The 12,183-nt window shown below is 41.1% G+C and overlaps 1 long non-coding RNA gene across 1 annotated transcript in view; it reads left to right on the top strand.

The window, feature by feature from the left end:
* Gm41323 overlaps positions 1-12,183 on the top strand; it is a 205,853-nt gene that overhangs the window by 190,945 nt on the left and 2,725 nt on the right. The gene's annotated exons all lie outside the window — the stretch shown is intronic.

The following is a 12,183-nucleotide window of genomic DNA, read 5'->3' as shown; positions in this document are numbered from 1 at the left end:
TTTGCTATAAGCATCACAGAAAATTAAAATTTCAGTAGAATAGTCAGTCCATTAAGTTTTGTTTTGTTTTGAGAGAGGATGAATATCAAATTTATGAAAGTGGAATCCAACGGCTGTTCTGGAGTCCATATAAATGACAGACTTTCTCTAACTTGCATTCCACTTCTCTGTAATTCTCATCTGGGTACACACATTCCTTGCCCGCTGCCTAGACTCTATGATGAATGGTAGTTGGAAAATAAATTAGGAATCCAGGTTAATTACCATGTCAGTGTAGAACAAGCTGTGGCCATGTTCAGCTTGGGACTGGGAACAAAGAGAAATGTGGTCATTCTTTTGACTCCACTTGACCTGCATTATGTCTTCCAAGTGCCAAGACTGCGTAGTAGGGGAGGAACCCGCAACAGCCATGCTCTTTGCTTCTGCCGAAAGACGGTGATTATGGAATGGTGTCATCTGTTCCTATCAACGATGGAAGTGCGAATGGCAAGTGTATCATTCACTAATTGCGTAGCTGGAGAGGAAACGCTAGAGTACACAGATACATATGCAGGCAAAACACCCATGCACATAAAAATTAAAATTAAAGTCAAAAGCAAAACCTCCAACCCCAAGACACTTGTACTGTACGCATAAGTGAGTTTCAGATTTCTGTCCTCTCAGAGATCTTTGCTCCAAACACTACCCAGTCTCTCATCAAGATTCTTTCCATGGGTATAAACGCAGCAATGACTCTTTCTATGGCTTCTCATGGCAATCATTAGAGGAACTGTAAACCCCATTGAAGTCTGAATCCCACCCAGAATTCCGATTTAATTGGTCTGAGATGTGGCTTTGGTATAGAGAATTTTAACATTTCCCCAGTGGGTTCTAATGTGCAGTTGAAGTGGAGTAGTGCTGTTAGAATACTAAATACTCAAAGCCATAACTCTAAATATGGTTTCATTTATTTTATGCCACTACTACTATTTTTGAAGCTTCTCCTTACTAAAAGACTTGCAACATATTTCAGTAAACTGCTTAGAATGAATGTTTCAGTCCCAGTGGCAGATCACCTGGAAAACTTGTTAAAGATGCAGATTTTTTTAAAGTTCACTTTAGTTTCTGATTCAGTGCATTTGTAATAAATCCAGAATATGCCTATGAAAAAGTGCAGCCCCAGTGACTCGTGTGTGCTGTATACTGCTTCAGAAACACATCTAATGAAACAAGAAAAACAGGTTCAAGTAGGTCTAAGGGCAAGCTACTCTATAGTTTTGTGTTCCAATCATAAAATTAATATACTTTAGATTACAAACAAGGACAGGCTTATTCTATTTTTTGATAGTTTCCTAGTAATGATTTGAATACGTAAATGCATCTTGGAGAAGGTGGGACTTTGTGGCGAAAGAAAACAGTGAATCTAGGCAATGACAATCTGTATAAAAATGTAATTAACAAAATACTCAATAAACCCAATAACATTAATGGTTTAGTTTTTTAAAAGTGACAAAAATTCGACACTCTTGTCTTCAAAACAATTTCCACTGAGAATGTTTTCGATTTGTTTGAAAAAAAATAACCCTTGACACTTCTGTGTTTCAGAGGATTAGAGAAAAATTTAAAGCATCCAATATGTTAAAACAATTTAAGGATGCCTAGGGTAACTTAACACTTTCAGGCTTTAGGATAAGCACACATTTTAGTTTAAGGCTAAAAATCCCCTCTGTCTAGCATATGTTGCAGTGGGAATTTAGGGAAAGAAAATGAATCACTCAAGCTGGAACTACATCAAAATGTCAAATTAACACATTTCGGCTTGTACCAGTGCCATGGGATGTAATGTCTGAATGATCGAGGCCGGAGGTTGCCAAGTCATTTACAAATAATGTCCTTACTAGTAGGCTGCAGCTTTCTGTTTGTCTTAACTCTGTCCTATCTGTTCGTGCTTTACCCCACCCACCAAGTTCCCACTGTAATAAACCGAAACAGCTGCAAAGAAAACAGCTGCACTGAAGAACATCAGTCTACAAATCTACCAAAAAACCAAAAAAAAAAAAAAAAAAACCCAAAAACCCAAAACCCTAATGCTCTTCTCTGTGGCGGTGAAGGATGCATTTGGCTTTCTGCAATTGTTTTGGGGATTTGGAAGGTTAAATAACTTCCATCATCGTGTCTGATATCGTATTAGAATGAATGCAGCATATCAGTACTTGGAGTTAGCAGTTTCTTTTTCTGCAAAATGTCCATTTGGTCCTCTGTTCTTCTGTAATCCTTGTTCCCTGGAGAGTGTTTTTCTATGACGTCTAAACCCAAGTCCCAGCTACAGATGGATTTATAACTTGGGTTAGTTCAATTGTAGAGCCCATATACACATCAGATCCATTTGTTGATTTTATTACCCAAGCAGTTTGAATCTACTGTGAGGATTTTTAACTTAGGAGTGAAAAAGCCCCTCAACTTTTATGGTCAGGATACAGAGAAGCTCTCCAGACCAGAGAGGAGCATCTTTCCCATTTAGAGGCTCCCTGTCTTCACTTGAAAGAGAATGGAGCAGACATAATGAGTTGGAATCTGAGAAATGTTGGAGGCACCCGCTCTGGGTTCTACTTCCTGGTGCTTTAGCTCTTGTAGCTTTTGTTGTTCGTGTTGTTATTGTTCCACGGGTTCTTCTCTCACATCCTTTGTCATTGGAGAAAGTAGTCAATCTTTTTTTGTAAGCTTAACCGGCTTTGAACTGAGTTTCTAAACTTTGCAAGCAAAAGTCTAGCGTATAATATCAGTCAGTCTTATACATCAGTTCAGTGAGAGAACAGGTTATCTTGTCCAGGGACACATATTACAGTAAAGACACCTTTCTTTGCACTTGAATCTATTAGTTACTATGTTCTCTCCAGAAGGAGAACTGGACAGCTGGTGAGATCTGCATTTATAATAGCTCCCATCAGTCACAACTGATCACACAGAAACTTGAGAGTGAGTAGTCCCGGTTTTGAAGGAGAATGCACAGCTGCCCAAAACTTGAGGCTCAGCTCTACAGCAGTGTAACCACACTCGTTTTTGCTTTTTTAGAGATATTCTTTATATATTCAAGGCCCAGAGCATGCAATTTCTACCTTTCTGAGAAGGGCTTTGTGGCACTGTGGATGGTCAAAGTGACCGAGTGAGATATTTAAAATACCCCAACCCTAGGTTACAACTTTTTACTACCATGGTGGTCAGTAATAAAACTCTAAATTAGCAAGTGACCTTATTACCAGTGGTCAATATGGGCCATGTATTTCTTGGCTCTTGGAATCGTATTCAAGAATGAAATAAATCTGATACAGAATGGAAAGGAACAATTAACATTTATTCAAAGGTAAATAACAGAACTCACCAGAACATAATGTGAATGAAGACTCTCAGGGGCCCTGAGTATTCAGCTGTTTAGGCCTTTTTATTCTAACCAGATCTGTTCTCCTCTACCTTCTTGGTATAACTGAAAAGTCTAGGTAAGATGGCCATTAAAGGGATGAGAAACTTCCTCCATTATTCAGAAGATAGAGTGCAGCTTGATGCAAGTCAGGATCCTATGTTGCTAACAGGCTGCTACGTGAATTGTTTAGAGGGAACTGTATACCTCATATGCACAAGTATGGTTTCAGCCTCTGAAGTGCTTTGTTCAAAGAGAGGTATGCGTTTAGTTCTAGTCAAGTGGTGCTCTGATTAGTACTCTTCTCTATGCACGCATGCTTCATTATCAGCAATCGTATAATGGTATACGAAAGTTACAATGGTAAATGCATACACTCTATGCTATGTATGGAGACCTACAGAAATCCTGCATGTCTTAACAAACTGTAGTATCCATAGGTCCTGTGGAGTCCCACCCTCTGCTAGACCTTTGTATTTCATTCTTCTGTGTCACGGGTTCATATGGTTGCTTTTGCTCTGCCATAGCTATGCAGAGCTTTCCCTGTGGTTCTCACCAACAGTGGGCTTGCTCAGAACTGCATCAGCAAAAGTAAACTCATGCCTTCTTGGCCTCTGTCACCGGTTCCTGCTGGCAATCTGCATAGCTCAGCATGGGATGTACGGTTTTGATCAGGTAATATCTGCACAGGCTGTAATATTCAGAAGGTGCGAAGGTGGAGACAATGAAAGGTCAGCACATTAAACTCCGACCTGGACCACCCCGATCCTTTTCCCAGAGGAAGCTGGTCAGTTTCTTATGTAACCTTTTGGAGAAACTTCATCCACAAGCAAGAGCCAAATAGCAGGATTTTCAGTTAAGTCAGGCCAGGTAGGGGCAGCTTGTGACTCAAGCTGGAAAGCATACCAGACAAAACTGTAGACTGAAAGACTGCTTGTTCTAAAGCAACTGTTGTAAACCTGTGTGTTGAGCCCCCGTTGGGGGTTGAATGACCTTTTCAGAGGGGCCGCTTAAGACTATTTGCATATTAGATATCTGTTACAATTCATAACAGTAGCGGAATTACAGTTATGTAGTAGCAATGAAAATAATTTTATAGTTGGGGTCACCACAATATGAGGACCTGTATTAAGAGGTCATAGCATTAGGAAGGTTGAGAACAACTGTCCTGAAGAATAGTCTAGGTTAGAATTCTTAAGACTCCCAGGACTCAAAGATGATCTTAGATGAAATGCTTGACAGTCGGGAGAGGAAACGTGCAGAGTGTGCCTCCAGCAGGAAGGCAGGACATCAAGTGAGGAATGGGATTGCCATTCCACAACTCTGACCCATAATTGCTCCTGTCTGAAAGAATTACAGGGATAGAAATGGAGAGGAGGCTGAGGCAAAGAAGGTCCAGCAACAGGCCCAGAGTGGGATCAAGCTTAAGGGGAAGTTCCAAGGCTTGACATTATTACTGAGGCTATGGAATATGCACAAAAAAGGATCTATCATGACTCCAAAAGACCCAACAAGCAACTGAAAAAGTCAGATGCAGATACTTGCACCCAACCAATGGACAGAAGCAGCAGACCCCTGTTGGATTAGTGAAGGCTGAAAGAAGCTGAGGAGAAGGGCGATCCTGTAAGAGGACCAACAGTCATAATTAGTCTGGACCCCCGAGATCTTTCAAACACTGGACCACCAAACAGACAGCAAATACCAGCTGATATGAGCCCCCCACCCCCACCTCCCAACACACATACTGTAGAGGATTTCTGAGTCTGTGTTCATTCAGAGATGATGCACCTAACCCTCAAGGGACTGGAGGACCCAGGGAGTTTAGAGGTCAGGTGGAGTTGGGGGTGGGGGCATCCACATGGAGACGGAGTGGAGATGGGGAGGAGGTGTGGGACGTGGAGCAGTCGGAGGGTGGATGGGGGTGTGTGGAATATGGAGTGTAAAAAATGAATTGAAAATGAAACAAATTGAATTAGTCTGAACAGGTGAGAGGGTGCGCCAGAGAACCTGACAGCCTCTGGAACAGGCGGAAGCACAGAGGCGCTGAGGCAGCACCCTTTGTGGGCCGGGGACAGCCAGCCACCGTCCGGACCGGAGGACAGGTGCCCGTCCGGCTGGGGAGGCAGCCTAAGCCACAGCAGCAGCGGTCGCCATCTTGGTCCGAGACCCGCCGAACTTAGGAAATTAGTCTGAACAGGTGAGAGGGTGCGCCAGAGAACCTGACAGCTTCTGGAACAGGCAGAAGCACAGAGGCGCTGAGGCAGCACCCTGTGTGGGCCGGGGACAGCCGGCCACCTTCCGGACCGGAGGACAGGTGCCCACCCGGCAGGGGAGGCGGCCTAAGCCACAGCAGCAGCGGTCGCCATCTTGGTCCCGGGACTCCAAGGAACTTAGGAATTTAGTCTGCTTAGGTGAGAGTCTGTACCACCTGGGAACTGCCAAAGCAACACACTGTCTGAGAAAGGTCCTGTTTTGGGCCTTCTTCTTCGGCCAGGAGGAGGTCCAAATACAAGATATCTGCGCACCTTCCCTGTAAGAGAGCTTGCCAGCAGAGAGTGCTCTGAGCACTGAAACTCAGAGGAGAGAATCTGTCTCCCAGGTCTGCTGATAGACGGTAACAGAATCACCAGAAGAACAATCTCTAAACAGAGTCAACTATAACTACTAACTCCAGAGATTACCAGATGGCGAAAGGTAAACGGAGGAATCTTACTAACAGGAACCAAGACCACTCACCATCACCAGAACCCAGCACACCCACTTCGCCCAGTCCAGGGAACCCCAACACACCTGAGAACCTAGACCTAGATTTAAAAGCATATCTCATGATGATGGTAGAGGACATCAAGAAGGACTTTAATAAATCACTTAAAGAAATACAGGAGAACACTGCTAAAGAGTTACAAGTCCTTAAAGAAAAACAGGAAAACACAATCAAACAGGTAGAAGTCCTTACAGAAAAAGAGGAAAAAACATACAAACAGGTGATGGAAATGAACAAAACCATACTAGACCTAAAAAGGGAAGTAGACACAATAAAGAAAACTCAAAGCGAGGCAACACTAGAGATAGAAACCCTAGGAAAGAAATCTGGAACCATAGATTTGAGCATCAGCAACAGAATACAAGAGATGGAAGAGAGAATCTCAGGTGCAGAAGATTCCATAGAGAACATCGGCACAACAATCAAAGAAAATGGAAAATGCAAAAAGATCCTAACTCAAAATATCCAGGAAATCCAGGACACAATAAGAAGACCAAACGTACGGATAATAGGAGTGGATGAGAATGAAGATTTTCAACTCAAAGGTCCAGCAAACATCTTCAACAAAATTATTGAAGAAAACTTCCCAAATCTAAAGAATGAGATGCATATGAACATACAAGAAGCCTACAGAACTCCAAATAGACTGGACCAGAAAAGAAATTCCTCCCGACACATAATAATCAGAACATCAAATGCACTAAATAAAGATAGAATACTAAAAGCAGTAAGGGAAAAAGGTCAAGTAACATATAAAGGCAAGCCTATCAGAATTACACCAGATTTTTCACCAGAGACTATGAAAGCCAGAAGAGCCTGGACAGATGTTATACAGACACTAAGAGAACACAAACTGCAGCCCAGGCTACTATACCCAGCCAAACTCTCAATTATCATAGAGGGAGAAACCAAAGTATTCCACGACAAAACCAAATTCACGCATTATCTCTCCACGAATCCAGCCCTTCAAAGGATAATAACAGAAAAAAACCAATACAAGAACGGGAACAACGCCCTAGAAAAAACAAGAAGGTAATCCCTCAACAAACCTAAAAGAAGACAGCCACAAGAACAGAATGCCACCTTTAACAACTAAAATAACAGGAAGCAACAATTACTTTTCCTTAATATCTCTTAACATCAATGGTCTCAACTCGCCAATAAAAAGACATAGACTAACAAACTGGCTACACAAACAAGACCCAACATTTTGCTGCTTACAGGAAACTCATCTCAGAGAAAAAGATAGACACTACCTCAGAATGAAAGGCTGGAAAACAATTTTCCAAGCAAATGGTATGAAGAAACAAGCAGGAGTAGCCATCCTGATATCTGATAAGATTGACTTCCAACCCAAAGTCATCAAAAAAGACAAGGAGGGACACTTCATTCTCATCAAAGGTAAAATCCTCCAAGAGGAACTCTCAATTCTGAATATCTATGCTCCAAATACAAGAGCAGCCACATTCACTAAAGAAACTTTAGTAAAGCTCAAAGCACACATTGCGCCTCACACAATAATAGTGGGAGACTTCAACACACCACTTTCACCAATGGACAGATCATGGAAACAGAAACTAAACAGGGACACACTGAAACTAACAGAAGTGATGAAACAAATGGATCTGACAGATATCTACAGAACATTTTACCCTAAAACAAAAGGATATACCTTCTTCTCAGCACCTCATGGTACCTTCTCCAAAATTGACCACATAATAGGTCACAAATCAGGCCTCAACAGATTCAAAAATATTGAAATTGTCCCATGTATCCTATCAGATCACCATGCACTAAGGCTGATCTTCAATAACAAAATAAATAACAGAAAGCCAACATTCACATGGAAACTGAACAACACTCTTCTCAATGATACCTTGGTCAAGGAAGGAATAAAGAAAGAAATTAAAGACTTTTTAGAGTTTAATGAAAATGAAGCCACAACGTACCCAAACCTTTGGGACACAATGAAAGCATTTCTAAGAGGGAAACTCATAGCTATGAGTGCCTTCAAGAAAAAACGGGAGAGAGCACATACTAGCAGCTTGACAACACATCTAAAAGCTCTAGAAAAAAAGGAAGCAAATTCACCCAAGAGGAGTAGACGGCAGGAAATAATCAAACTCAGGGGTGAAATCAACCAAGTGGAAACAAGAAGAACTATTCAAAGAATTAACCAAACGAGGAGTTGGTTCTTTGAGAAAATCAACAAGATAGATAAACCCTTAGCTAGACTCACTAAAGGGCACAGGGACAAAATCCTAATTAACAAAATCAGAAATGAAAAGGGAGACATAACAACAGATCCTGAAGAAATCCAAAACACCATCAGATCCTTCTACAAAAGGCTATACTCAACAAAACTGGAAAACCTGGACGAAATGGACAAATTTCTGGACAGATACCAGGTACCAAAGTTGAATCAGGATCAAGTTGACCTTCTAAACAGTCCCATATCCCCTAAAGAAATAGAAGCAGTTATTAATAGTCTCCCAGCCAAAAAAAGCCCAGGACCAGACGGGTTTAGTGCAGAGTTCTATCAGACCTTCAAAGAAGATCTAACTCCAGTTCTGCACAAACTTTTTCACAAGATAGAAGTAGAAGGTATTCTACCCAACTCATTTTATGAAGCCACTATTACTCTGATACCTAAACCACAGAAAGATCCAACAAAGATAGAGAACTTCAGACCAATTTCTCTTATGAACATCGATGCAAAAATCCTTAATAAAATTCTCGCTAACCGAATCCAAGAACACATTAAAGCAATCATCCATCCTGACCAAGTAGGTTTTATTCCAGGGATGCAGGGATGGTTTAATATACGAAAATCCATCAATGTAATCCATTATATAAACAAACTCAAAGACAAAAACCACATGATCATCTCGTTAGATGCAGAAAAAGCATTTGACAAGATCCAACACCCATTCATGATAAAAGTTCTGGAAAGATCAGGAATTCAAGGCCAATACCTAAACATGATAAAAGCAATCTACAGCAAACCAGTAGCCAACATCAAAGTAAATGGAGAGAAGCTGGAAGCAATCCCACTAAAATCAGGGACTAGACAAGGCTGCCCACTTTCTCCCTACCTTTTCAACATAGTACTTGAAGTATTAGCCAGAGCAATTCGACAACAAAAGGAGATCAAGGGGATACAAATTGGAAAAGAGGAAGTCAAAATATCACTTTTTGCAGATGATATGATAGTATATATAAGTGACCCTAAAAATTCCAACAGAGAACTCCTAAACCTGATAAACAGCTTCGGTGAAGTAGCTGGATATAAAATTAACTCAAACAAGTCAATGGCCTTTCTCTACACAAAGAATAAACAGGCTGAGAAAGAAATTAGGGAAACAACACCCTTCTCAATAGCCACAAATAATATAAAATATCTCGGCGTGACTCTAACGAAGGAAGTGAAAGATCTGTATGATAAAAACTTCAAGTCCCTGAAGAAAGAAATTAAAGAAGATCTCAGAAGATGGAAAGATCTCCCATGCTCATGGATTGGCAGGACCAACATTGTAAAAATGGCTATCTTGCCAAAAGCAATCTACAGATTCAATGCAATCCCCATTAAAATTCCAACTCAATTCTTCAACGAATTAGAAGGAGCAATTTGCAAATTCATCTGGAATAACAAAAAACCGAGGATAGCAAAAACTCTTCTCAAGGATAAAAGAACCTCTGGTGGAATCACCATGCCTGACCTAAAGCTTTACTACAGAGCAATTGTGATAAAAACTGCATGGTACTGGTATAGAGACAGACAAGTGGACCAATGGAATAGAATTGAAGACCCAGAAATGAACCCACACACCTATGGTCACTTGATCTTCGACAAGGGAGCCAAAACCATCCAGTGGAAGAAAGACAGCATTTTCAACAATTGGTGCTGGCACAACTGGTTGTTATCATGTAGAAGAATGCGAATCGATCCATACTTATCTCCTTGTACTAAGGTCAAATCTAAGTGGATCAAGGAACTTCACATAAAACCAGAGACACTGAAACTTATAGAGGAGAAAGTGGGGAAAAGCCTTGAAGATATGGGCACAGGGGAAAAATTCCTGAACAGAACAGCAATGGCTTGTGCTGTAAGATCGAGAATTGACAAATGGGACCTAATGAAACTCCAAAGTTTCTGCAAGGCAAAAGACACTGTCTATAAGACAAAAAGACCACCAACAGACTGGGAAAGGATCTTTACCTATCCTAAATCAGATAGGGGACTAATATCCAACATATATAAAGAACTCAAGAAGGTGGACCTCAGAAAATCAAATAACCCCCTTAAAAAATGGGGCTCAGAACTGAACAAAGAATTCTCACCTGAGGAATACCGAATGGCAGAGAAGCACCTGAAAAAATGTTCAACATCCTTAATCATCAGGGAAATGCAAATCAAAACAACCCTGAGATTCCACCTCACACCAGTGAGAATGGCTAAGATCAAAAATTCAGGTGACAGCAGATGCTGGCGAGGATGTGGAGAAAGAGGAACACTCCTCCATTGTTGGTGGGATTGCAGGCTTGTACAACCACTCTGGAAATCAGTCTGGCGGTTCCTCAGAAAATTGGACATAGTACTACCGGAGGATCCAGCAATACCTCTCCTGGGCATATATCCAGAAGAAGCCCCAACTGGTAAGAAGGACACATGCTCCACTATGTTCATAGCAGCCTTATTTATAATAGCCAGAAACTGGAAAGAACCCAGATGCCCCTCAACAGAGGAATGGATACAGAAAATGTGGTACATCTACACAATGGAGTACTACTCAGCTATTAAAAAGAATGAATTTATGAAATTCCTAGCCAAATGGATGGACCTGGAGAGCATCATCCTGAGTGAGGTAACACAATCACAAAGGAACTCACACAATATGTACTCACTGATAAGTGGATACTAGCCCAAAACCTAGGATACCCACGATATAAGATACAATTTCCTAAACACATGAAACTCAAGAAAAATGAAGACTGAAGTGTGGACACTATGCCCCTCCTTAGAAGTGGGAACAAAACACCCATGGAAGGAGTTACAGAAACAAAGTTTGGAGCTGAGATGAAAGGATGGACCATGTAGAGACTGCCATATCCAGGGATCCACCCCATAATCAGCATCCAAACGCTGACACCATTGCATATACTAGCAAGATTTTATCGAAAGGACCCAGATGTAGCTGTCTCTTGTGAGACTATGCCGGGGCCTAGCAAACACAGAAGTGGATGCTCACAGTCAGCTAATGGATGGATCACAGGGCTCCCAATGGAGGAGCTAGAGAAAGTATCCAAGGAGCTAAAGGGATCTTCAACCCTATAGGTGGAACAACATTATGAACTAACCAGTACCCCTGAGCTCTTGACTCTAGCTGCATATGTATCAAAAGATGGCCTAGTCGGCCATCACTGGAAAGAGAGGCCCATTGGACACGCAGACTTTGTGTGCCCCGGTACAGGGGAACGCCAGGGCCAAAGGGGGGGAGTGGGTGGGTAGGGGAGTGGGGGTGGGTGGGTAAGGGGGACTTTTGGTATAGCATTGGAAATGTAAATGAGCTAAATACCTAATAAAAAATGGAAAAAAAAAAAAAAAAAAAAAAAAAAAAAAAAAAAAGAAAAGAAAATGAAACAAATTTTTAAAAATTCTTTAAAATGCACTGTTCTAAACATATTTTGGACCGGGATGTCCCCGGTAGTCAGGGTCGCTGCTATTGGGCCCAAGGCAGGATGCAGCTCAGCATGTACCTGCAACCAATTTGTGCCTTCAAATCGCCTTTCTCATTTCAATTCAGAAAAACGCGTTAAGATCATGATAAAAGCAATTTTTGAATAACAAACTGTTTTCTTATTTTAACTGGTTTGAAAGTAAAACTGAATTTTAAAAAATGATCCGATATATTTTTATTTTAAATAGTTTCTTTCAGAGAAAAATTTTGTTTGGTATTTTTAATATGCTAAAATATTTATACTTTACTTGCCTTTGAAAAGGGTAACAGAAACAAGTAAGCTGGTA

This window comes from Mus musculus, chromosome 15 (genome assembly GCF_000001635.26).
Source record: "Mus musculus strain C57BL/6J chromosome 15, GRCm38.p6 C57BL/6J".
Classification (NCBI taxonomy): domain Eukaryota; kingdom Metazoa; phylum Chordata; class Mammalia; order Rodentia; family Muridae; genus Mus; species Mus musculus.
The sequence above is the reverse complement of the archived record's forward strand: the minus strand, read 5'-3'. Positions and strand labels throughout refer to the sequence as shown.